Source organism: Podarcis tiliguerta (assembly GCF_965153285.1).
Source record: "Podarcis tiliguerta genome assembly, chromosome: 1".
NCBI lineage: Eukaryota > Metazoa > Chordata > Lepidosauria > Squamata > Lacertidae > Podarcis > Podarcis tiliguerta.
This window is the reverse complement of record NC_139534.1, coordinates 75,695,531-75,722,999: the sequence shown is the minus strand read 5'-3', so window position 1 is coordinate 75,722,999 and position 27,469 is coordinate 75,695,531. Positions and strand designations below refer to the sequence as shown.

At 43.0% G+C, this 27,469-nt stretch overlaps 2 long non-coding RNA genes across 2 annotated transcripts in view; both read right to left on the bottom strand.

The window, feature by feature from the left end:
* Positions 1-1,959: 1,959 nt before the first annotated feature.
* On the bottom strand, positions 1,960-13,349 carry LOC310671324. Its single transcript, XR_014507957.1, has 3 exons — positions 10,514-13,349; positions 9,941-10,473; positions 1,960-2,342 (listed from the first exon to the last, which is right to left on the bottom strand). It is a non-coding gene; the product is annotated as an uncharacterized lncRNA (long non-coding RNA).
* A 6,085-nt stretch (positions 13,350-19,434) lies between these two features.
* Positions 19,435-27,469, bottom strand: part of LOC310682155 — a 38,398-nt gene continuing 30,363 nt past the window's right edge. The window contains exon 4 of the long non-coding RNA XR_014513753.1: positions 19,435-21,225. This is a non-coding gene — a long non-coding RNA (uncharacterized lncRNA). The remainder of the gene's footprint in view (positions 21,226-27,469) is intronic.

Genomic DNA, 27,469 nt, shown 5'->3' with positions numbered 1-27,469 from the left:
AGGGGATGTAGGGCTGAGTCCATCTAATGTCTTGGCTCTCCCACTCCCTGATCAGTGCCAGCTACTTACAGACTGTGTGTGTCAAATGTTTCTCTGATTTCTTAGATGTATCTGTCTGCTTTTCAAATGCTAATCATCCTTTTTGGATGGGAGCAATTATGTTTAAGGCTAATGGCTGGGCCCCTGTGCTCTGGGGTCTGCGGAGTTCACTAGATAAAAACACTCTGCCCACGCTATGGATTTTTTTCATGTGAAAAGTCATTATGAGAACAATGTAGTGAAGTGAATTTCGCCATTGTGTGCCTGATGGATTTAATTTTGCTCTCCCATCAGGCATGGATCTCCTAGAAGCAGGAGAACAATAATGATGAAGAATTTTCTGTTTGAATTAACTTCCTGTAGAGCCATTATGAGGTAGCATGTTAACATCCATCTAATGCCATTGTTGTTATATGACACCACGAAAGGAGTCGATTTACATAAGGACTCGTTCTCCTCTAGGTATTGAGTTTTCAAGGACTGTAAGTAATAATAACCCTACAAGCTGGCATTCATCCATTGCTTGGTAACAATCACAGCATTTCAGACTAAATAAATTAGTCACCCTCTAAGTAATTAATAGTAGGCTATTTATTTAGTAATCTATAATAATACCAGCCTCATTCAGTAACACAAATTCATCTTAAATGTTTTTATGCTGTGCAGCTATGTTTTATATGCTAATGTTATGGTCCTTTCCATTATACCAAGTGGCTGCAGAGGATCTTGTAATGTTCATTATGATGTGGTAGATTTTTAAATGAGATCTTTTACGAGTTGCTTCTTAGCTGCTCAAATTGCAGCACACTTAGCGACTGGAAAGCAATTATAAAAAAATTGAACCCTATATACTATATAGGTTATCAGGTCCTTTTGCAACCATTTTTTTCCTCAAGGAAAAAACAACAACCAGGGGTGTATGATTCTGTTTTCAAGCACTCTGTTCATGGAGAAAACTGGGAAGCTGAGAGGATGGAACGCAAACAGGGCAGATGAATCAATGTGTGGAGAAAGCAGGAAAGTGGCTTTGCAGTGACAGATCCCAGCCTGATCTCCATGCACTGGTGTGCTCTTCTACAAAGCCAGTCTTGAGCAATGCATTAGGGTCAGGGAAAACCCACTGGGAACAATCCCACTCGCTCCTTGATACATTGGCCTCAATCAGATCGAATGCTCAGCCAAGGTCTATATTAACACATATGCTTAATTAAAAGTCTATTCATTGGTGGTCACTGTATCTGCAATGTGAACTGGTGGTGGTCTATTATTATTATAATTTAAGAAGACAAATACACACACACACACACACTTTCTCTTCTCTATTTTTCTTCTTTAATTTTTATTTCATGTTTTTCTTTTTCTTCTTCTTAAATTCAGTAATGATGATGATGATGTTGTAATGCTAAGCCAGTGGTGAAGAGCCTTTTCAGCCTTTGGGCAGCTTTCTGGGAGCTGTCTGCTAGTAGTGGGTGGCACCAAAGGCCAAAGCCAGAGGCAAAAGTGGGCAAAAAAAGTGACTATTTAAAATTTTTTATTTCATTATTATTCGTGTTACCACTACTACTACTATATATTTGACTTATTAATTGCTTCTTACATCATATCTTAAAACTTGAGAAAAATTAAAATATGTTATAAAATTAATACATACAAAGCACATGCAATTAATAAATACACGATTCAATGTCTCCGTCATCATAACAGCTACAGAAAGCTTGGGCAGCCCATTAGCAGCAAAAACATCATCATAGTCCATCAAAAGTTGCAGGGGGGAGTGATAAAGTTTACACCTGATGCCAAAAATGTGTCAGTGAAGGTGTCAGGTACAATAAACTGGAGCAGCTTAGACTTTGAATCTTGAACGGTGCAGGGGAGCTTGGTGGGTGCTTTGGCAGACACCTCTAGGCACCAGGGCACCTGTAGGCACTATGTTTGCAAAGCCAGATGTAGCCTCCCTCCACTTCCTGCATTTATTTTCTGCCTCTGCCTGCCTCATTTCTCTGTGCCTCATTGGGGAATCCGAACCTTTGAGAGCCAGAGCTGTAAAACTGAAGTCTATTGCCAACTCTAGTAATCAAGACTTTGCTAGAGGAAGAGCTAGGCAAACACAGCTGATAACGTATTTACAAAAAACAAACAAACCCAAACCCACCCAGCAATCTAATTAGAGAATTGAGGTGAAAGTTGGAGGGGAAACAAAGGTGGAGAGAAGGAAAGCGATTTACCAAACTGGTTTCCTGCAGTTTTATCCAGCTCCATCTCAGTTCAGAATCTCTCCATTAAGATGGTGGTTGCAATATAACCTTTTGTCCAATGGAAGGAGATAATAAAGGAACAACACTGATAAGAAATCGTATGCTTTTCACAGCATTAACAGACTCCCTCAGAGCTTGATATGAGGAAATTGCCATTGATATCAGCCAGAATGAGCCAGGACTAGGAACAGAATAAGCTGCTTTAGAGCAGAACAGATTATTTCTCCATCTAGCCCGATATTGCCTGTACACTGACTGAATGTGGCTTTCCAGTTTGCAGACTTTCCCCATCATCTGCTACCTTATCCAGGTACCTTATCTGCTACCTTATACAGGTGACAGCAGCTGTGATCTTCCGCATGGGAAGAATGTACACTTCCGCTGAGTACATTGAGTCAGTGGTGATGGGTGACCATTGGGCCATTGGGGCAGAAGGCAGGGAGACCACTAGTAGCTGGTGCCAGAACCAATGAGAAGCAGGAAGGGCCTGGCTGACAGTAGACTCAGACTTGATGGGGCGTTGCCCTATTCACCCTAATGGACCAGCCTTTACTGGGCATTGACCTTCCCTATTATTTTAGTAGCATGATGTTAATGATGTTGCAGGTTGGACATTTCCTGGATGAGGCATACTTTGATGAAACAACGCGAAATAAAACTAAACTCAACAAATATACTCCTCTCCCATATTGAGGCATTTCTAAGTTCAGTACATAAACCACCTCTGTATCTGGTCAACAATGTCAGTTTGCATTTTCTTAGAACAGGAAATATTGATCTGATGTGTAAAGATCTTTCCTATTCTAATTGATTCAAGAGGGTTCTGGAAGCTTCTGTGTGTTGTGTGTGTTGTGTTGGTGCAAGCTGGAAGTTTCTAGCTGACACATAAGTTTCAATTCTGCCTAGAAACAGGCATAAAATTCCTGATGTTTGGGTTATTCCTTCAGAGAAACTGAACAGCTGGTTTAAACTGGTTCTGTTATCTCTTTCACTCAAGGTCATACTGACTATAATAATAGGCCAGAAGGAGCCTGAGTTTCATTTTCTGTCTCTTTTTCCTCTTGGTGTGGTGTTCTGTACATAGTATGCTTAGTGTTAAGGTTTTAGTCCTATTGTAAGTTACTGTAAGTTTAAGTTAAGTCTGCTGCAACTGAATTTTCTTATGGAAAGTGCCAATCCTGAATGTATTGGATTTGCAACTTTTATGCTCATTTTCCTTCAGTAGCAGTAAAACTCTGCTGGATGAAATATTAATTGCCTCTGGTCTATTTTTGGGGAATCCTGCAATGTGCTAAGTCTTTTTCTACTCTGCTAACTATACGTTGGAATGTGCTCTGGATCAATATGAGCAGAATTCTTGACAAACCAATAGGTGAGGTCCTACATATAGTAATCACAGCCAGTAAATCTCTCCCTGCACAGTGAATTGTAGGTTGGCTGAATATTGCAGCATCACAACTTCCCCTTTGACTTTATGGTGATCAAAAGGAGCAATTTATTATTTATTTCTTCTATCCCTCCCTTCATTGTGTTATTTCAAAGTTAAACAACAGTGCAAACTTAAAACCAGTAAAATATCACAACAATCTAAAAAAAACAGTCTTATTTGTGTTTCTGTGTGGGCTTTGTACTGCTCTTTCGTAAATCACTCTCATCCAATAGTCCAGGAATGTCCGCTCGAGCAAGCAACCACCATTTTGTTGTTCCGATGAAATACAGTCTAAAAGCTCGCTCTTTAACTTTCCTGACCTGTTGCATCGTAATTTAGTCTTTTTCCAGGAGGGCTGCCCCTTCCAGTTCGCAATCTCATCGAAAATAATAAATCTTCGGCTCGCCCTCCCCAAGACCAAACCTCCTGCAACACAGGTCTCGTATCACATCTCCATTCTTACTGCGTCACATATGAAACCTTTAAGTTCATATTATTCCCACACAGTTCATTTTTAGTCCCATTTGCCAATTAATTGCTGTGACGGATCTTCTAAGAGGGACGGTTATTAGTTAATCACATAGAGCAAAAAATAAAAATAAAAAGTCATTTCCCCCCTCTTTCAGTTCCGTTGCATTCCATTCCACATACCATGTCTGTAGTACTTTGATGTAATCTTCCGTCTCAGTCTTCTTCATTTCGATAGTAAAATTGTTAGCAGATAAAAACCTCCTGCCTCTCTTGAAGCATGTGCGTTATCTTTCACCAATTTTTTTCCCTTTTAAGTAACGCAACTAGTTTCGCACCTGGAAGCAGCTTCGGAGGAGTTCCGAAGCCCACCGAGGGTTGTGCACCCAGTGCCTCACCCCCTCCTTCATCCGAACTCGGGGGTGATTTATGACAACAGCGGATGAAAACTGCATCTCTCCCCCCTGGAGAGATGAGGGAGACTGATTTACTCCCCATAATCAGCCTCTAATTACCGTATTTTTCGCTCTATAAGACACACCAGACCACAAGACGCACCTAGTTTTTGGGGGAGGAAAACAAGAAAAAAAATATTCTGAATCTCAGAAGCCAGAACAGCAAGAGGGATTGCTGCGCAGTGAAAGCAGCAATCCCTCTTGCTGTTCCGGCTTCTGGGATTGCTGCGCAGACTGCATTCGCTCTGTAAGACGCACACACATTTCTCCTTACTTTTTAGGAGGGGAAAAGTGAGTCTTATAGAGCAAAAAATACGGTACCTCGTGCGAGCTGGATAGATGTTAATATCCGCCATCTTCCAAGGCGCCCCTAGCGGCCCCCGCAAATCTATTCCTTCCACATTGAAACCAAGTTAGAATCCAAGGAAGAAACCATGCACACGTCGTTTAGCACTAGAGATGACTTACTTCCTGAGGTGAAAGAGGTAGGTGCCATTACCCCCTCTCCGCGCTCCTAAAGCCTTGTTTACCAGGGTTAAGCATCTGTGCCTTCTGGTGACATCTAGCAAGATCTTGTGGAATTCTTGTTGCTGGAAGAAGCTGCTGCCAGGCAACCCCAGTGGCAGGGATTGGTGGAGTGCCTGCAGGAATACTGCCTTGCTGGATTCAGCTACTCAAAGTAGCTGCTTCGGCCTGTCTCATGGGCAGGCAGGCCCTGTCATTGGGCATTTCAGACTATATTGTTGTGTTGGAAAAGAAAACCACCAGGAAATGGAAAATCTTGAAGTTAAAGTCCCCCTGCTGGTAAAAATTGATAGCACTGATACCTAGGACCCAACTGCACACTATGTCAAATCCATACCTTGCCGTGTGTGTGTGTGTGTGTGTTTTCCTCTTTGAAAAGGAGTTTTCAAGAAGCATGTCAGAATTCTGACTACAGCACACAGGGAGAAGTTCTTAATACGTTCCTCCTAAGTCACGATCCTGGTGAAAATCTTCTCACCCCCAGATGCTGCTATTCACTCATGAAAGTATTGTGGATTGGGGGAGAATGGGGTTTTCTGTACTAGAAACTCACTTTCTATATAACAAAAAAAGTGTTTTCATAGGCTGCCACTGCAGCCTGAACAAACCTCTAGGCTGTCCAACTGCTGGGGAGGCTTTCCTGCTCTAGAAATATTAAAGAGCAAGGAGTTTAGGATTTACTTTCCAAAGGGAACATTCACCCTACCCCTTGTTGTGCAGTGACAATTCTGAAGATTCGTAACTATTGTTGCATGCCAGTCGTTGGTATAAGAATTCTGAAACAGCTTGGTATCATGTGTAATGCAGTTATGCTTCATCACTGCAGGTCTAGCGGGGTATAAAATGTCATTCTTAAAGTGTGTTTATACTCAGAAAAATGATATTTTCATGAAAGGTAATATAGGCTTCCATACTGATTCTCCCTCAGTGCGTATAGCTCAAACTGGCTGCATTGAGAGGACAAATATATAGGTATAATGTTTTCTTAAATGCCATACTTTGCTTAATCTGACATATCTGCCTGCAGAATATAAGAGACAAGCTCTGCTTCTTTTTTCCTTTTTTATGCCATTGCCTACAGAAACATGTACATATATAACATGAGAATGAAATACTGTATGCTGTAAAATTCAAGTGTGTGTGTGTGTTTATTTTGCTAGGGCTCACTATGGCTTTTTCCTGGGATTAGTTTTTAGTGTCAGGTTCAGAATGGAAAAGAATGGAAGGCATAACTGTTTGAAAATGTGCACATCATTCAGTACCTGAATATGTAATTTAAATGGACAGGTCTTTGGACAGATGTGCCTCATACAGGCATGCTTGTTTGGGCCCTTGAATTGGCTGCAGTTCTCTGTTGAAAGTAGAGTCAACAGCAAACTCTAGGAGGTGAGTTGTTGTGCCATAATGTGGAACAGTCCTGAACAGACGGACTGAGCAATATGCAACTACCGTACTTCTTTGCCAGATGTGAGTTACATGGGGTAAGGATTTGTAGGCTGGTGGGCCAGATAGCCCTGCGGACCTTGCAGTGGAACATTCATTTCAGAAATTAGACACTGGTGTGTGCACATTTTATCTAAGTCCAGAAAAATTCATTAAAAATATAGTTACTTTTCTGAAGAGAATCATAGTTATCTCCTGTATTTCTTCCGTATGAAAAAATATTTCTCGTCTCCTTCACTAGGAGCAGTGGGTATGCCGATAAACTGTTGGTTTAATTAAAAAATAGCCTCTCTCTTGTCTTTGAAAGCTTTGGTTTAAATCAGATTTCTGTGCCGTGAAAATATTGCTATTCAAATTAAATTAATTACACTGCTATCAAACTGACAGATTTATATATGTGTATGGGCATATCAAGTACAAAGTCACTTAACTTACAAAGCTTGTTGTTAAACTATTTCTTTCTAAGTTATCTTGCTCTGCAATTTGTTCCGAGGCCATTTAAAGGACTGCTTCCTGTTACTCATGAGTAAAGATAGCAGAGCTTTCTCCTCTGGTATCAAATGATCCTAGGGTGGGAAAATAACACTGCTCTTCAAAGAAACTGAGGCATTTCTTGACTTTTTTATAAAATTGTGGCATGCCGTGGCATTTTTTTCTGTCAGATTAAGGATGCAAACTGAAGCATAACTAATTTGAACACCATTCCAATGAAAGCAGTGCAACTTACTTCCAAGTATATCACCCTCGTGCAGAGATAGCTCTCTGTTTGTGGAAAGGGGCTTCAACAAGTGTATAAGGTTTTGCTGGTATGCAAAGGCCAGCTCCACTGCAGCAGTTAACCCTATCTTCCAGCCACCGCCATTGCTTTCCAAGGTGGACAGGGGTAGCCATGACACCATCCAGCAACACACTTTGCATTCTGATGAACTTTCTTTTGCTTTATTCTTGCACACTGTGTGACTTGTAGCTATTACAGCCTTCCATTCTGGCAGAGCCAGTATGTTTGTATTTTAGATAGAACCTTCCAGGCCACAAGAGTTTTATAGAATTCTAGATGAAAGAGTGAGTTATTGGGGTCCTAGAAGGAATGTTCCCCCTCTCTTCCCCCTGTGCACTGTTCTATAAGTTTTCCCAATCCCCCAAGAAACCATTTTGGGGGTCGCAGCAGCATGCGAGGGTGGAGAAGAGGAGGAAATCTCTGTCACCTTGCACAGGGCTTCTGCTGATGGGGCTGGTTAGTTGAATACCGCCCCAGTCATTTAAACTCAATAATGCAAAAGGGCTTTTAATGTTGACTGCAATGCATCAGAACACAACACATCTCCCTAAAATGTCTATAACTTTAATCATCAGTACACAGGGCCGGAGCGGTAGGGGAACACCATGCACATGTTTTCCTGTCAGTCATGTAGGGTGGCCATATTTCATGAAGTTAAAATCTGGATGATTGGCGGCTCAACAAAAATCATTGGGCCTTTGGGGGGAAATCGCCAGAAAAGAGAAGAGGCGGCTGCAGCAGAGGGGCAGCTCCAGGCACTCGTCAGGCTCTGGCAGCTACAGTGGCACTATGACTCCCAAATTCCACCTGGGTCTCTCACCAGGAGACCCTGCCACTGCCACCTCTACTCACAAACTTTGGGCTCCAAGAAAGAAGGGGAAGAGGATGGGGATGTAGGACCCCAAAAATAGGACAGGTTTGGGATTTTCCGGACGCATGGCAACCCTAACTATGCTACCTGGGAGGGAGAGGGGGAAGAGTGAGGTGGCAAAGAGTGAGGCATGGTGCAGATTGGCTCCACTGCTGCACCTTCAGAATGCCACCTCAACCCTCTCTCTCGTGGTAAGCACAGTGATGTGGCTGATGGGAAGCCAGATGTGCACGAAGGTGTGTGTGACGTGACGCAGCTTTGTGGCTGAGTTCTCACCTAAATCCCCCCCCCCATGGAAAGGTGGTGTTGAGCCCAATGGGTCACACGACATAGTCAAGGAGGGAGTGGGGGTCCTGGCCAGGTGTGTGTGTGGAGATTGGGTCAGCTTGCCTGAGAGGGGGAAGTTTGGTAGGGGGTGCGGCATAAGTCGAGGCCCCCATTTTGGGGTGGGGATGACTTGGGGGTAGCTTGCCTCTTAGCAAATGGGGGGCATTGGTGGGGAGCCCACGTGGCGAGAGGCAGGAGCCTTCGGAGGTTTTGAGTTTGGAAGGAATTTGGGGGGGCAGGAAGAGGCTCAGGGTGGAGACGAGTTGTTCTTGTTTTTATTATGTATTTTGTGTTTTTATGTTGTGAACTGCCCTGTGACCTGTGGGTATAGGGCTGTATGCAAATTTAAATCATCATCATACAGTATCACCACCACTCCTCTTTAATGGCCACGCCTGACAGTACGACATTATTGGCACAATCAGGGTTGCTGATATTTAACTAGTAGACATCTGGTTATCTGTGAAGCATTGCTTTGAATTTTCATAATCTGTGTTGCTCTGTCTTTCTCTCCGTCATTCTGCGATCTCGAGTCTTTCAACTCTGTTGTGATCTAAAGTAAAAAGTTATATTTGTTCCTGCAGAATAGCACTGAATTTTGTAGAGTGCCTTCTATAGCTTTGCACTTCCACACCTTGCTGGGTGGTAGTAGGGAGATGAGAAAGAAATTTGGTTTGGTTCGCATTTTAATGGAAACCTAAATCATGCTTCCCAAAACAGTCTGCTATCTTTAACAGAAATACAACTATCTTTCGAGCTTCATGCCTCTCCAAATTTTGCAGTGCTGTTCTCCAGCCAAAATGTACGTGTTACAGAAAGTGTGCATAAAAAAATGAACATTTAATGAAAACATCATATAAAACTGCAATGTGTTAGGGGGAATGCTGGTTAAAATTGTGTATATTAGAAAAATTGCATTGAAAAATGTATGTATTCGGAGAAATATGCATTAAAATGCTGGTAAATTTTCATGAGGCCTTTTTAAAAATGCAAACCGATGAGGAAATGTGGAAAACCATGCTTAAAATGGGGGAAATGAGAAATTGAAAGAAATAAAAACTGACAGATTTGTGTATCCCTAGGGAAGTGTAACCAAATCATTGCCTGTCTTTGCCACCTAGTGGAAAGCTGAATTTTGCAATGCCCCTTCCTAGCAATAAGACTGTGGACTCTTCATTAGGGGAAGAGTAAGCAGCAAGGTCAACTTTCCTAGAGGAAATGCCCTAGGAGATACACCACAGGAGATTCGGCTGGTGAATCAGTTACATCCTCAAGGCTTAACACGAAATCAGTTGTTCCTTAACTGCCTTTTTATATTCCGTATAGTTCAAAGCACACAGGGCAGCTTACTTTTGTTCAGTAACGCACATCAACCTTTGCTTTCCGGAAATCATAGTGCTTATGCTGCAGTGCTTTGTGAAGCAGGATCTTGTAAAAGAAAATTGACAATGATGGAGTGATGACTTAAATACAGATTCACAGACCTGGAAAATGGTGGGTTTTCTGAATTAAAAAGAAAAAACAGCAGGTGGAATAAAAAAAAGAAGGTAGCAAAGGACCTCTGAAGTATTAAGAGCTCAGCAGCGATTGAACTCAATGGCTCCTTCCCTCCTAAAATACGAGCAATGCTATTCACTTTATCAAAGGGTGTGTGAGCTGATCACACAGTTGAATAAAGCCAGAGTGGGAACCTTTGTTCTGTTGAGAGCTGCAGTCCCCTGAGGCTTATCTCTCAGGGGGGGGCATGTGGTGGTGATAGGAAAGGGGAAACAGAAGCCAACAATGGGCAGAGCCAGAGCAGAAGGTAGGTTGGACCATCCCACCCTCCCTCTCTCTCTTTCTTTCTCATAGGAGGGACAGTTCATACTTGCCAGAACTCTGAACTAGTCACTTGCCGGTGGCTTTTGGTATTAGGTCAAGGACCTCATGTGAACCTCAAAAGCTGCAGATTGACCACCTCTGGAATTAATGGACATTAGACTCCACCTTGCTATTTTTATCCTCGCCTCTGTATTGGATCTGAAACAGTTTTTGGTGTTTTTTTAATGTTTTTATTGTTGATGTTTTCATAGCTAAACCACTTCTAGATGTTTCATGGGAAGTGATTCATAAATGAAATGGGAACACTCTGTGTATCTTCAGAAGTCAGTAGAATCGGGCCTCCTGCCATGGGATTACATTGTAAGAAGTTAGTCAACTCGGCTGTGAACCTGGTCCAGACCCAGCAGTCCTTGGCAGGATCAGGATGAGACTCACGGGCGTAAGAGAAAAGAAGAACTCTGGTTTACAAGGAAAACAGTCCATGGCAAGCCATCAAAAGGCAACCTTCAAGACAGAACATATGCCGAAGCAAACAGGTGAAGGGATAAAGGTCCCTGAAAATAAACAGGTGGAGGCTCACAGGGATAGAATAGACAACAGCTCAGAAAAGGAACCAGGTGCAGCTAATTAAAGCTTTTCCAAAGTGCTAGATCCATTCACACACTAGAATGTTAAGCAGCTTTTAGGAAGGAAATATTCCAAACTCCAGCACCAGTCAGGAGACAGTCGTGATTTATTTTACCCTGCTTTGTTGAGGCTTATGTTAGCTAGCTGCACAGTTGAACATGAGGACAGGGCTCGTGGGCAGAAGAAGGAATCAAAGCAGAACCAGATTTTCTCAACCCTGCATGACAAGCTACTTTTGCCTGGAGATTCTGGAAAAGGTCTGCCTTCTTCACGTCACTTGGGGGTGTTAAGTTTCAGACTTAGATCAGATGAGGGGCAGTGTCATCAGGGGTTGCTCAAGGGGGACCTCAGTTTAAGAATTCCCTTGTTAAACATTAAGTGCACTGCTAAAAAGGAGCTTTCATATATTGAGGTTGGCAATATGGTACCCATGGATCACATGCATCCACAGAGGACTTCCCTGGTGCCCACAAGGGTTCCTTCACCCTCTCCTCAGTGCTTGAAAGTTCTGCTTGAAAGAATCATTCTGTTGTAGATAACAGAATAGGTTGTGATGTGTGTTTGGCTTCAGGGGAGTGTGTGATGCCCACAACAGTTTATCTGTTTTGCAAATGTACCCACAAGCCCAAAAGGGTTGGCGACCCCTACACAGCATAACTGGCCAGCTTTAGAATGCATTCAGCCACAAATATCAAGCAAAAATTCAAACCGTGAGTCATATTGGAGGAAACTTTCTTGCAGTCAGTCGGTAGGCTGGGGGCTGAATGTGAACCAAGGTTAGTTTTAAGTGCATCTGAGAAAAGGAGCAGGATATTAGCATGCCAGGATTTTAAAAATATTGGTCGTACAAAGAGCCATTTACAGATAGTCTCTCCAAATCAAGAAACAGCGTTTGACAGATTCTGCAGATGTATCGTTGTGGATATTGTTACTGCTTGTCCTATCTCTGGTCTGCAAGCTGATAAGCTCTGTCAGCTGGTCGCTGCCAGTAGGCATCTGGCTTTTAAAAAAAGCTGTTAAAGGAAAAGAAATATGTCCATGTCTCTGCATTCCCTTGGCACCAATGAAAGTCACCGTGTACTTAAGTTTTCTTTCTTGCCATCCTTAGAGCAATCTTTGGAGTTGCATTTTACCTGGAACCATTTTTCCCTCATCACAAATGATTGCTGATAGGATTTGATAAGGGCATGTCCAAACTGTTCTCATTTGGGGAATGGAGAGAGCCGATTCCCCACATATCACTTCAGACTAGACTTGTTTGATGTTGGTCCATGTAGCTGACAGAAACTCTATGGCTTCCTGGCCACAGGGGGAACGGACCCTACCTGCCTAGACTGTGTATAGGAAGCTGGCATCTGTATGTCTTAAGTGAAAAGGCTATCGCTTGCTAAGTTTTGATCTAAGTTTTGTTTTTCAGTGAGAGAAGAAAGAAAATGAAGGGAAGCTTGGAAGGCCTTTGATCATGTTCCAAAGCAGAACGGCTATTCGCCAGTTTCCAGGCCATGGGATAATCTTGGCCTGGATGCAGTGGCCTCAGGATGGAACAAACAGGCATAAATGTGCCAAGAAAGACCCAAGCTTTCCTAAAGAGCTAAGCCAAAAAGATTGCCTCGTTCTCAAAACAGGTTTGCTGGCACAACCCCGTTCATTTCAGTGAGGCTTGTGTTCACAAAATGCTTGAGGGACTAATCTGGATCTGTCGTACTTCTTGATTAGCCCACTGTCCGTGGTGGAATAGGAGTGTGTCAGATGGCTGTTTCTTACTTAGGTAGACATATATTTGATGTGATAAATATATAGCAATTCATTTGCCATGTGGAATCTAAATCCAGTTGTCTTCTCTTAAGGTGCCGCTTGTATAGTGGAGAAACTGCTGGGAAGCGCTCCATCCCAAACAACAGTCCCATGTATTGAGGACTGTTGTGGATGGCTTACCCTGAGAAATGGTGGAGGGAGTGTGACCCTGCTGATTCTTCTTGATCTCTGAGTGGCTTTTGATGCCATTAACCATGACATTTTTCTTAATCACCTGGGTAAATGGGGAGCTGGAGGCACTACTTTTCAGTGGTTCTGCTTCTTCCTGTGAAGCAAGTTCTTGATTAGTACTGGTGGGACAGTTGTCCTCATCCCTGGGCTACATCCCACATGCTTTTTCAACATTTGAATTGAGGAGGGGGAAAATGTTTAGGGCTAAATTATGCTAACAACAACAACAACCACTTCCATTTCTCCTGATCAGGGAGCATGGTAGAAGCTTTTGACTAAACAGCAACTGGATGAAAGAAAACAAACTGAAATTCAGTCCAAATAAGACAGACAGAAATACCAGTGTTATGGCTTTGACCATTGGCAGTTCTTCTGTGCTGGGTAGCCTCATACCATTGCAAATGCCATTGCATCCAAGTTGCCAGGAGCAGCCTTTCTGCCTTGACATCATAATGGGGCTACTTCTGGGCCCATCACTAGTCTGGGTGCAGACAACCTTCATAAGACAAATGGAGTGTATCTCCAGATGTGCATCTGCATAGGCTGTGCATGTGGAAGGCTGCTTCTCTGTGTGGTCATATACCTCACCATAGATTGCCATCTGGATTTGACCCTGGGGTTTCCAGTTGTTGTGTCCCATTCTACATTAAAAACCATTCACAATCCTCATTACACATTCTGCATGGTACCTCGTTTTAGCCGAGTGCAATGTAAAGTGTTCTGAGGGAGCCTATTTTAATATTATGCAACTTATCATCAGGCCAATCCTTTAAAAGTGCATTTAATACGTATTGCATTATGCTGAGTGCACTCCAGTTATGTGTATAGCTATGAAAGCAATCGCTGACTCTAAATGAATAGTGAACTTACTGCTACTTCCAGAAAATGCTATTTACAGGGATAAACAGTCACGAGTGGACTCTCATGAATAAATTTATTTATCTTTTGTATTTCTAAATGCAAGTGATATCATACATGTTTCCTCTCAATATTGCAGCCAAGATGTCACTGGCATTTATTTTTTTAATGTACGGTGTCATTGCCCCTCTCATAGCTTACTCATGGCTGTTGAAAGAAAATGGGTTCCTGTGTCTCATCTCCCTCTATCCAGAGGGATGGCAGCGTGAGAAGGACCTGGGGATTTCCATCTGAGAGATTTAAAGTGCTACACCAAATCTGTATAAGTTTCGCTGCCAAAGCATAGCTGCTGAGTGCCCTGATCAGATCTCCTGGTGTCTTTTTCGAAACATAAAAACAGCCCATGGAGGGTGACTAATAGTCCTGCTTTTGGAGGGGGGGGGACAGGTGTCTGCACTGCACTTGTCTTTTCTCCTCCCCTACAAGGAGTGTTTGTGTCACAGGAGAGACGAGGAATTTTTACTGGAAAAGCATGCAAGGGAAATGGTTTAACTCCTCTTTCCCTCAGTGGTGAAGCTCCAACCCAATATGAGGCTGCAGCTGCTTTTAAACACTGAAATAACTGTTGGGTGATTCAATCTCAGCTCTCCTATGTCTCAGCTTGCTTGGCCATTGAATCTGAGGATTAAAAGTTCAAGGGGGCCACACTTTGTAATCTCACAATGCACAATCTCTCAACTTCACGAAGTAGGTTTTCGTACCCTCCTGATCCTACAAAAACCTGCACACTTACCCGGGAGGAAGACCCATTAAACTCAGCGGGTCTTCCTTCTGAGCAGACACGGGTCGGATTGCACTGTTCAGTCCCATTCATTCCCATGGAGCTGGCTTCCATGCCAGAGGCTGAGGATCAGGATGCTAATTTGACTTCGGCACACATCTGTGTTTTAGTTTAGAAAACACACAATGATACTACAGTGGACGCTCGGGTTGCGAACGTGATCCGTGCAGGAAGCACGTTCGCAACCTGCAGCGCCACGTGTATGCACACACAGGTTGCGATTTGGCTCTTCTGCACATGTCCATGTGCCGAAACCCGGAAGTAACCAGTTCTGGTACTTCTGGGTTCAGCGCAGTGCGCATCCTGAAATCACACAAAACATCTGTAACCCGAGGTATGACTGTACATGGTAAAATCCTGCTGGGGTTAGCATGAAATGCAGCAATTTCTGTTCCATTACCAAACAGTTTGCTATGCCGGCATGTATAAGGCAGCTGCCTGAAAGCCGGCTGTGTTCAAAAGAACTGAGGGAAAGGTCTCTTCTTGGTGGTTGTTAGCCAGAGCTCCATCGTAGTTATGCAGACAGAAGGTTCAGTCTGACCTTGAGACATAGGTATTTAAGTCACTACTGTGCCATAAACTACTCAGCTGGCTCCATGCAGTGTAAGTTACACTTTCTGTTTCATTTCCCCAACTGAGATATCATCAGGACTGTTGTGGTTACAAATGTGTGATACAGATTGGTGTGATCTGGGGAGAGTCTAAACTCTAGAGGGTCAAATGAGGAAGCCTGGGGGGCTGCATTTTGCATGTAGGATGGAAGTACCCCACCCTGTTAAATAGGATTTATGAGGGTCACTCGTGGTGCAGTTCTCATTCCCTTGACGTCTGTGAGAATATCAATAGAAAGAGGGCTGACTGAAGTGTATGTCAAAATTAAATGCTTGTCAGGGATCTTACGGAACATAGCACTTTACTTAGATTTGTATAGATTAGATCACGTTTTTAATTGCTTCATGTCACACCCTAAACTTCTTAAATAAATTATGAGAAAGCCTCTGCTAATGGATCACATAAGAAGACTGCATGTATTGAATCTTCACTTACTGTTTCTCTCTAACTCATTCCATTGACGAGTTTATTTAGGAGATCAAATACATATCCAGCATGCGCACTTCATTTTCTGCAGTGATCATTTTGAGGACATTAAGTGTGATGGCATTCAGTGAACACTTAAGAAAAATATGATTTAATTAAGTAAAAGCTGCATGGGGCAAATGATAAGATTCTGCTGAACAAAAGCTAATACAGCATGACTGAAATGAAATACACAGAGCAGTAAGAGAGGAGAACACATAGACTAACCATAGTAACAAGAGATAAACAAGAGACTGATTGGACGTGAGCTAATTGTGGGATAACCAACCTCATATAACCAGCATGCTTAAGTCTAATTAATGCATAAAGAGCTTAATGCCATAGAGTAAGCTGTCCTGCCAGGCTTAGGTCACTCTCCCTCACCTTAGGAGGAAGGTCATCGAGCCTATAGTTCCCCTTCAGATGACCAGAGAAGCTCAATGAGTGAAGAGATTCTGAGTTGGTTGCTCCAAGCATGACTTTTACAAGCCATTCTTGTGTTCCTATATCAACAATTTAAGAACTTTCACCCCTGTAACGAAGCCAAGTAGCACTGCCTGTGTTTTCCGACTGCTGTATGGAAAAGCACATGAACCTGACCTTGGGAGAGTTTGTATGTAAACCATTTTTAAGTTACCAAATGTGTAATCTTTTCCTGTGCTGAGGGAAGAGGGAACTATTTTGGAAGCGATTTAGAAGGACACATACTGTATTTTAAAGGTCTAACAGCCTATATTTCCGTGCTTTACTTTGCTACATGTTTTGTGATTTTAAATCCCTGCTAGCATTCTCTCACTAAAGAGTACTTGCTCCAAACCTGGACCTTGGCATCCAGGAAATTCTCTTTTTACATGTATCTTTCCTTGCCACCAACACTAATAAAGTGGGACAACCACCTGAAAAGGTTTAGTCACTGGGAATGAATGGAGCAAAGATGGCTATTGAGGAGCTTAGGAAAACAGTGTTTGCCTCAAAATGGTTAGCTTTACAAATGGAAATAAAGGAGATTAAATTGACTGCTGAGAATATGGTAGGAGCAGTCAATACAAAGCAGGAAGGCAATCAAATTTGGAATGACTTGCATTGACTTGGAGCATGGGCAGATGAAGCAATTCAGCGCAGAGAAGTGCAAGGTAATGAGCCTCGGGATTAGAGCAAGACTAGGAAATATATCTTTAATGGCCATATGCTTCAAAGCATTGAGCAGGAGTAGGATCTGGCGGCAGAGTTGGATACCACACTAAATACCCTTGGCACAGGACAGAGGATAAGTTAAAATGCAAATGCAAGCTCAACAATGGGAAGTATAAAAATATATTGGGCCAAATAAAACCTTAGCATAGGAACAATTCTAGCAAATGCCAGCGGAAACTGTAACAAAGCAAAACTCCGAAAGTCCAGCCGCTGCCGTGTAATACAACTGAGCTCAATAGGAAGTTGTGGGCCTGAGTTTACACCAAACTGGAAATATTCTACTCAGGATGAAATCTGATAAAATCTTCTCAGGATGGAAGGCCTTTTAATATTCCTTGCATTTGAAACGTAAAGTGGAATGGGTGGGTGGGTGGAGGCAGAGGGAAGGCAAGCGAGTGAGGGAAGGGTTGAGCAAGGGAGGAGAAGGAGGTGGCAAGGCGTAAGAGGAAGCTGCTGCCCTGCTGCTGATTTTATGATTTTATTATTCAGTCCTTTACATGGCGGGGTTGCATTGCTGTTGCTTCTGTATAAAGTAGCAGCAGCAATGGGGCAGTAGCTTACTGCTCTCCTATAGACTTGCTTTTCTCCATGCACTCGGTGAATAGGTTTCCTGCTCTTATATAGGATTTGGTATATAAATTTTTCCTTGGCTTTTTTGCTGGCCCATGTAGGACCAGCATGGATAGCTGGCTCGGGTGAATATCTGATGCTTCCTCCCTTTATGGTCTTGATTTATGGGCTACTACTAAAATGAGGCTGCATTTTAAGCCATATTTTAATTAACTTTTTGTTTGTTGTTGTTGTTTTCTATTAAGTTTTATTGTAATTTATATTGGGTGTTAGCCACCCTGAGCCCAGCCCTGGCCAGGGAGGGTGGGGTATAAATAAAATTTATTATTATTATTATTATTATTATTATTATTATTATTATTAATTAAGCAATGAGAAAAGAAAGCCTATTAGCTGAGGCTGCCCAGAGAGAGGTGGCATTTGGGGCAGGAGGAAAGGAAGAGAAGCCACTGCCCTGCTGCCACTTTACACAGCAGCTATGGAGACCCTGCTATGGAAAGCAGCACTGACTTCCTCTTCCTCTTCCTCTTCCTCTTCCTCCTCGGTTCTGCCTGCGGCAACACCTCAGTCTATGTTACTGGTGGGCTGGCTGCTTTTGGCCTAGTGTGCCAAATCTTTATCTTCCCCCAACCCCATGAGCCAACTTTGATGGTGATGTCAAGTGGCTGATAGATGGGTTATCCTGCCTACCTTCCCCCCATGAGCGGGGAGAGGAACATACTAGTGAAGCAAACCCCAGCAGGATTGCACTCTCTCCTCATCAATCCTACTGGCTGCCAGGCTTTGCTTCACCAGGAAACATGATGACAAAATTGTACTCAGCAGGACTGAGCCCTCTGCTGGGGCGAGGGCACAACCACAGCTTCTGAAGGGGTCTGCTTTGCCAACACATTCCTCACAGGGAGCATGCAGTCAAAGCAACATTCAGGAGCCAAACCCACCCATCAGATAATGTGGCCCAGTGACAGGTGGGCATGGTTTGAGGGAAATGGCCTCATGGGCTAACTTGAATCACAAACTGACTCCCAGGCAGGAGATTCCCAACTCCTGGTTCACTTTTTTTCCAGGGACAGATTTCAGCGTCATAAATGGAGATGGATTTCTCAGTTTCTCACTTTTCCAATCTTAAATTCAGTTCAGTTTGCAAACTTTCCTCTGAAAAATTCATCAGCATTTTAGTGCACATTTCTTTTAATAAATAAGTTTTGCCCAATATACTGGTTGGCAAGTATTTTCTCCCATTGCAATGCTTTTTTAATGTTATTTTCACCAATATTTAGTTCAGTTTGTCTTTTTATTCACACTTTCCCCTAACCAACACATATTTTGGATGGAGAACTGAGTCATGACATTTGGAGAAGTGGGAATTTTGAAGGATAGCTGCGTTTAGCCCACGTAATGTTTTGGGAAGTGTGAATTATGTAAGTTCACATTAAAATGCAAGCTGAATTCCCCCGCCATCTCTAGAAGGAAGTGTTATCAAACAGAACACTGCCATGGAATCTGATGCTAACACTGAAAATGCTGCTCCATTGAATTCTCCCCCCTCCTCGAAGTTTAGTCACACTTATCTGTGTCATTTTCTTGCCTTCGCTCCATATTGCTGCCATCGCTGCTGCTTCAAATTATTTCATAACTAACATATTCTTGTGTTACATGTTGTATAACAGCTACTGAACTGGCAGGAGTATTTGGTAAAATACAATGTCAAAGAAATAGTTAAGTTCTCAACTATTATTACAAGGTTTTCTGCATTTAAGTAATAAAAATGTTGCATCTGAGCACAATAGATCATACACTGAAGCACTTTAAATGTCTCATGGCAATAAATGTCATTATGCATTTCCCAGGAGAAAAAGCATGCACAATGTTGATAATGTAATAGCTTTTATTGAACCTTCCTATAAATCATCATGCACATGCTTTCAGGCCAAAGAGGTACCTTGGATACACTGGATAATGCAGATTGAGTTATTTTACTGAAATAATGCTAAGTTCAAAGGAGCATCGGGCTCAGACTATTTTCAATGGACCCACTGCCATTTCTATGATTGAGCCTGCAGTGTTTGCTAAATTTCAATGCATTTGACTCACTCATGAGGTCAAGAGCAAACCAGGAAATGCATTTTTGAATGTTCTGCATTGAGAATGGTACTAGAGAGCAAACGTAATAAATTCTATCAAACTTTTCCTGCAAGGCATAATAGAGTATTTTTAGCTTTGCAGAAAACATGGCTGGCCATTTTTTTATTACACATTGTTCTAAAGGATCTAGCTTTAAGTGTTTTTATCACTTGTATTTTATCTTGTTGGGTTTTGTTGTAAAAAGCATCTAACAAATGTAATAAATATTAAGAATCCATAAATGTGAATTTGCAGGTGTTGTCCGACAACCCAAATCACAACCCTACTGCAGGTTGTACAAAAGTCATCACTTATGGTAAGGATAGCCCTTTCTAGAAGTTACCTGATGAACAAAACAAAGGATGCATTTCATTCCACTCCGAGTCTTTCTTCTGCTTGAGATTTTGTCATTTTATGTTGGGCAGATTGCACACATTATGTTCTCTTCTTCATTCTCCATGTGACCCATCTGGCCCCGCTTCTACGATTCATGCACCCATGAATCCTTGGGAAAATAGATATGTGAATTGTGTTCACTTAATTCAGAGCCAGCACTGATGTCTATTGTTGTGGCAGTGATTTTCCTATATGATAATGAAAATCACTGGTCAGTTGTGGAAGGAAAGGTCTACTCTACCATTCAGATAATGGTTGCCCACTTTGGATTCTTTTCCTTTAAAGAAGAGGGAAGCATGTAGCAGCCATACCATTGCACTCAGGTCATAAGAACACAGGAACAGCCTGTTGGATCAGACCAATGGCCATCTAGCCCAACATCCCTGAAGCCTCCAGGGTCCATTTGGGGACATAGCCATGACTGATGGCATGCAGAAGATAAAGCTTTGTGTGAACTGGCCCTAAGCTACTTTATGATCAGGTCTATAGGATAATGAGAATTGTCCATGGCCTTATATCCATGCAGTGCTCCATGCCAGCCAAAAGCCAAATGCTCAGTTTAGTTCTCAAGAAAACTTCTACTTATTTTGTGCATGCTTCTGTCACTTAAACTGCAGGTTTTCTGTTGAGGTTTGCTTTTCTAGGTCTGATGCTCACAAATCAGCCAGGTGTTTAGGCAGCAAATATGCTCAAGTTCCATGCAGTAGCCTAATAAAGGTTAATTTAAATGCATGAGTAAGACAGGGAGTCAGATTTACCAATATCCAGCTCCCTCGTGCCTCAAGACATCTGCATTTTATAAATGTTTTCAAAAATGTTTATCTTTGGTGTCCACACAGGTGGGCCATGCTAAGTGTTGCCAGAGATCGGCAGGTGGGATTATCGCGCAAAATCTTCACAGCGTGGTGGCAAACCTCTACTCTTCCATAGCTTTCCATAGATTTATATATTGCAGAGCTTTACCAGAAGAAGTTGAATACAGCAGGGAACTTCTGTCTTGCGGTTGGTGCACGTTTTGCTCTCCATTCGTACACGGCAATGTCCACACAGCAAATGTGATGTGGCGGGCAGAAAGTTGGAAGCTGAGGAAATCTCTGCTCAAGTCTTTGCTCAGCCATGAAGCATTCTGGTTACAGAATGCCTGGTGAAAAGTGAATCATAAATAAGAATAAGAATAATTAATAATAATACACTAGCACCAGTGAGTTGCTATCAACCTCATCAATCTCCCATGATCATTATGAGGAAAAATAAAATAACGCCTTCATGCAAGCAGGACTTCCCCTTCTGCTTCCACAGTCCTCACCCTGGCAAACTCCTAAAGCAGATTTTGAGGGCATGTAGGGGGTTGCAGGGAGAGATGAGTCCAATCTGCAAACAGTGCATGTTCTGGTGGGGGCTGGCACAATTGGATTTCACCCTGCTATCTTATCAGAAGAAGACTGTGCTTAAAAATAGGGACCTGTGGTTAATTTTCTTTTTTCTAAACTACAGTCATTCTTCCCACTCTCCGATATTTGATTGATTTGTAGGTCTCCCAAAGTGCAATGCTGGACTTTGTCTATGTGCAACCCCCCACAACAGAACAAAAAACATTTTAATCTAACAGTGTTCTGCTTTAATGAGGGACTGGACTTTACACTAAGCACCCAACGCTTATGGAACTGAATATGGAACAGATTTATTTTATACAAATCAGCAATATTTCACTGATTTCTTAACTCCACCACTATTTTCTGACCAGTCTCTCTGACCTATCTTCCTCCCACACAGAGGGTCTGCAATGATGCCCTATTTCTGAGTTTAGGCACGCTGTATAGCTCAAGCTTTCACTAAAAAAGGAAAACTGTGCTGAAGACATGCCAAGAAAGTGTCCTTCTGAAACAGATTAATTCATCAAAAGAGGCACCTCACTGGACTCCACAGCAAAATAAAGCAATGTGGCCTTCATTATTCAGACTTAGTTTTCAGTACCCAAGTTCTTTCTTGTTCTAGTTCCCACTGGCTTTGTCTCTATATGTAGGCTAATCTCTGCATTATGTGCCTTCAAAAGAGCTGGCAGGAATGTGAAGGATTTGAAGAAATATTATCCTTTATCTAGCACTCCTTTTGCTGCTGAAGGGTCCCTTGAGAATATATGACTCCTCTAGTTTGCCTTGCAGACCAGCTCCTTGAGTGAGACGGATTAACATACACTCATTTGCTCTTGTTTCTTTAACTTAATGTTTGTGACGACCCATTGTCCTCAAAAATGAAGATCGTAAATAATTTCATTCTCATAGCTGAGCACCATTTGGTGGTAAAGTGGGATACAAATTGAGTGTATCCATCAATATAGCAAGCATGTCCTTATTAAAGTAACAAACGTTTTACGTACCTCTCACCCTACCTGCCATTACATCCAAAAATTCCACACTATGACCACATTCACACCATACATTTAAAGTTCTCTGGTTTCACTTCAGATAGCAGCGGCTTCCCTCAAATAATTATGAGAGCTATAGCTTCTTGAGTTTGCTGAGGGTTTTTAGGAGACCCCATTCCCCCCCGAAAATGGTTTAGCAATCAATCCTTCTTCACAGGGAATTGTGAGACTAGACAAGTGTTTATTGCGGGAAATTTATAGTGTTTATAGTGTGGAAATTTAACAGAGAAAATAACTGGCAGACAAAAGGATGAATGCCAGTGAAGGAGCTCTTGAAGCCAGTCTTTCCAAGCATTGAAATGTTTAGGAGTGGGGGAAAGAAGCTGAGTTCTGTCCATGAATTCTCCCAAAAAGTTTGGAAAGAACCAGCCCATTCCAAACTGAAATGGGCAGATTTCTCCCATCACTACTCAAGTGTCTTCTGTAAAGAGATGATGAGTGCTAATTAACAAAAGTCTTTGCCTTCAAACTTTATAGTCTAAAATAAAAATGATGGATAGGTTCAGAAGCAGAAGTGAGGTGCAGCCATGGAAACATTAAAAGGCTCATTCAAAAGGTCTAGTTCTCTGAGCCCTTCAGACTCTGCATGATAAATTATTATATCTCCACTAAATTTCTGAGACTACCATGTCAATGTAGTCTGGAACCTTTAAAGAAAGGGAAGCAGAAGCATGGAAACAAATTAAATACCACCAGATTTTTCATGTCTGCAACCTACTGTTTGACTTTGAACAAATGGAGCGTGTGTGAAAATATTCACTTCAGTGGCAAAATCACTAAGCAGGCTGGTTGCACCCAGGGCATTTCCAGTTGCATCTGTTGGGAGCACACAATACCTATTCATTCCTAATTCTATTTTTGGAAGGGTGGTGGGTGGGGGAGGTGAGCATTGGCTCTCCTGCCTCCACCCTTGACATCCTCACATTGAGTACACTGATTTGAAGGGGGGTTGTAAACATGTTCAGCTGAATGCATGTAAAGTCCTTCCTATTATCAGGAACATTGCATGATCAGGGGCCCAGATTGCAGAGATTCAGCAAAATGAGTTTACAGTCCCACTTCAGACCGACCCAATATGGGAAAATTGATAATGGAGGGAAGTAGGGGACCCATCTAAATAGAGCTTCAGTATTGGCAACTGGTAATTCCTTATTTTCTCCATTTTAGAATTGCCCTTTATGTAGCAGTTTTCTATCGATGGAGAAATTAATACGCACAAACCATAATTTACACCCGATGAGCAATATAACGTTGGTATCAGATAGCACCTATCTAGGTTTTAGTCTACATTCTAATCAGATTTTTTATCCCCCGTTGAAGCTTTGTGCAAATGCCTTTTCAAATACTGACAGTGATTATCTGAAGAAGTATTAAGTTATTTTGCCTGTGAGCCTTCTGTACAAACAAATCCTACATTCCAGAGTCTTCATGCGTTTGTTTCTTCTCCCACTCCACCAACACTAACACTTACCAGCTATGTGGGCCTATGTGACACATAAAGAAAACAGAGATGTCAAGAAACGGGGAGGGAGGTGTGGGGGGGTCACCTAAAGATGGGTAGCTATGAAAGAGATAAAATTATTTCACAAGGTGGGGGGGAGGGAGTGTTACCAAGACTTTCATGCTTATATACAGTAAGGAGAAGAGATTGTTACCATGGCACCAAGAAAATTTCTGGCTTGTGGACAAACACATATGTGAACATTTCCTGAGACAGTAACTACAGCAAAACATACATGCAAAATGGTCAAAACTTTTCACCATTACGCTTTTACCTGTTTGTTTTGTTTCAAGGACCCTCTTAAAATTCGTGATGTGGTTGTTACTGCCTTGAACTGCTTGCTACTGTTAAATTATGGAAGGAAAGTCTGCTTTAGACTGATTTCTTCAAACAATCCCTTGTGAGCACAGAGACAGCCATATGCTAATGAAGTTTCAGTGTGTCCATACTTTCTCATTCACTTCCATGGAACTGAGCAGGGAGAACAATCACTAACTTACGCATTGTAGATTTTTGAGGGGATGTGCTTGAGGGCACAATGGAACTCAAGGACACCATGTTGGCAACCCCTTCATTAGAGGCACCACCTGGAGACTGTCCTGTTCCTATTCATTGTGATGCCTGGATAATTTTATTGAATATTTCATGTTGCATTTTACTGTATTCTTTGCATACGGCTCTGAGAACATTGGTGTAAAGTGGTCTAAAAATGGAATTACTAATAAGAAAACAATCATATAAGAAAACAAAAAGGGCTGAAAAACCAAGTCAGAGAAGCAAAACTTAAGAGTTCCTTAGAGGTGTGACGCGGCAGCTAAAAAAGCCAATGCAATTCTGGGCTGCATCAATAGGAGTATAGCATCTAGATCAAGGGAAGTTATAGTGCCACTGTATTCTGCTCTGGTCAGACCTCACCTGGAGTACTGTGTCCAGTTCTGGGCACCACAGTTCAAGAAGGACACTGACAAACTAGAACGTGTACAGAGGAGGGCAACCAAAATGGTCAAAGGCCTGGAAACAATGCCTTATGAGGATCGGCTAAGGGAGCTGGGCATGTTTAGCCTGGAGAAGAGGAGGTTAAGGGGTGATATGATAGCCATGTTCAAATATATAAAAGGATGTCACATAGAGGAGGGAGAAAGGTTGTTTTCTGCTGCTCCAGAGAAGCGGACACGGAGCAATGGATACAAACTACAAGAAAGAAGATTCCACCTAAACATTAGGAAGAACTTCCTGACAGTAAGAGCTGTTCGACAGTGGAATTTGCTGCCAAGGAGTGTGGTGGAGTCTCCTTCTTTGGAGGTCTTTAAGCAGAGGCTTGACAACCATATGTCAGGAGTGCTCTGATGGTGTTTCCTGCTTGGCAGGGGGTTGGACTCGATGACCCTTGTGGTCTCTTCCAACTCTATGATTCTATGATTCTATGATTCTAGGTCATTCTGAGACCCATTTTCTTCTGTGTTTGTTAGCAGCTGTACTTGGGTAGTAAAAATGTGTCTGCTGATTAAATTTGCTGATGACTACAGATTGGGAAGCTTTGTCAGAAGAGATAAGCATCAAAAAATTACAGGATGAACCACATGAGTTACAGAAATGGGATTCCGTTCAATAGTTGTGACTATAAGGTCATACACTTGGGAATCAATAATGAGCACTTCAGTAGCTGCTTGGACATATCAGTAGGGAATCACAGAAAAAGAAAGGGAACTGTCGATCCCGGTTGATCGCAAGATGCCTATAAGCCACAAATAAAATATGGCCACATAAAGGGAAGTGCAAATCTAAGACATTTTTGTTGGCATGGCATTTCTGATAGGAGTATAGGAAAATACTTCTGTTTGCACAATGCTATTATATGGTTTCCTTTAAGAATATTTTGGCAGATTTCTAATTTCCTTTCTGCATTTCCACATGGGAAAAGTGAGGGGGAAAGGGAGGTATTTGTAACTCTAGGGGCTCTAGGGGCCGTGAAATGCGGAATCTTGATATAGCTGGCTCCCTTCCCCTCTAACCTTTCCCAATGGGAAAGGTGAGAACCACCACTCTGAGTGGCAGCTGGAAGGGAATGCTAGCATAACATTGCAAGCCCTGAAGGGAACAATTGTCGGAAGCAGTATGACTCTGAATACCCGTTGCTGGGAACTGTAGGATGGGACAGGGCCGTTGCACTCAGGTCCTGTTTATGGGCTTCTGGTTGGCCACTCTAGAACAGGATGCTGGACTAGACAGGCCTTTGGCCTGATTCAGCATGGCTCTTATTATCATTGTAGTGCTTCACCCACCTTCCCCTTCAGTTACAACTTGAAGCGGTGCTCCCAGAAGATGGTGTCCCATTTGGACAGTTGCTGAGGAGGCCCACAGGCTGATCTAAAAGGCCTGGTGCGCTGAATCCAGCCCAGTGGCGTAGCGTGGGGGGTGCCAGGGGTGCGAGCCGCACCGGGAGCAACATTTGGGGGGGCGCAAGTCCAGAGGGAAGGGACAAGCAATCGAGGCTTGGTTGGGGTGAGGGATCGTCGTCTCCGTTTGGCCGGCCCCCCTCGAGGAAGCGGGAGGGAAAAGAGCCGCGCAGCAGCAGCAGGGAGGAGGAGGTGGAGGAGGAGGTGGAGCAGCAAAGCCGGGAGGAGAGTGGGCCCGTCCAGGAGGAGGCGCGATGCTCGGGACCGATCGGGGCTCCGGTTCGACAGGCGCCGGCAGCCGGCTACAGCCTGCCGGCCCGCGTCTTCCTTCCCCCTCAGAGAACTCAGCGGAGAAGGGCAAAACTAGTTTGAGTTGGTTCTGCGGAGTCTCTTTGGCTCTGGCGCCCCCCTATCGCTTGTCTCCCTCCTGCCATACCAGTCCCAGGGGGCACCGACCCCCCACATTGACCCTAACTTCCATGTGGTTTGCTCCTGAGTAGCCTCTGGTTGGGCAGAAGAGCTTGTCCACCTGGAAAGGCAGCCCACCTAGGAGAAAGAAAACTCTTATCCTAAACATCTGCTGCCTTGGGAGAGATCTTCCAGTGGTGGAGTTTCCTTCCTTGGAGGTTTTTAAACAGGTCGGTTGGCCACCTGTCATGAATGCTTTAGCTGAGATTCCTGCATTGAGGGGGTTGGGCTAGATGACCCTTGGGTCCCTTCCAGCTCTGTGATTCTATGAGAGAAGAAAAGGCTCAGGAGTAAACACTACACAAATACCGAGTGGAGTCCCCAACATGGTTGGATGGCACCTGGAACACCTTCATCAGTGAGGCCGAGAGGGGGGCTGTCATCTGGGCAGCAGTCAGTGGCGTAGCGTGGGGGGTGCAGGGGGTGCCGGCCGCATCGGGCGCAACATCTGGGGGTTAGGGTTAGGGGGCGCAAATCCACGAGTTAGGGGGCGCAAATTACTTTCCTTGCCCCGGGTGCTGACAACCCACGCTACGCCACTGATCCAGCCTGCAAGCTTTCAGGCCCCCATCCTTGAATTAGAGGATATATTAAA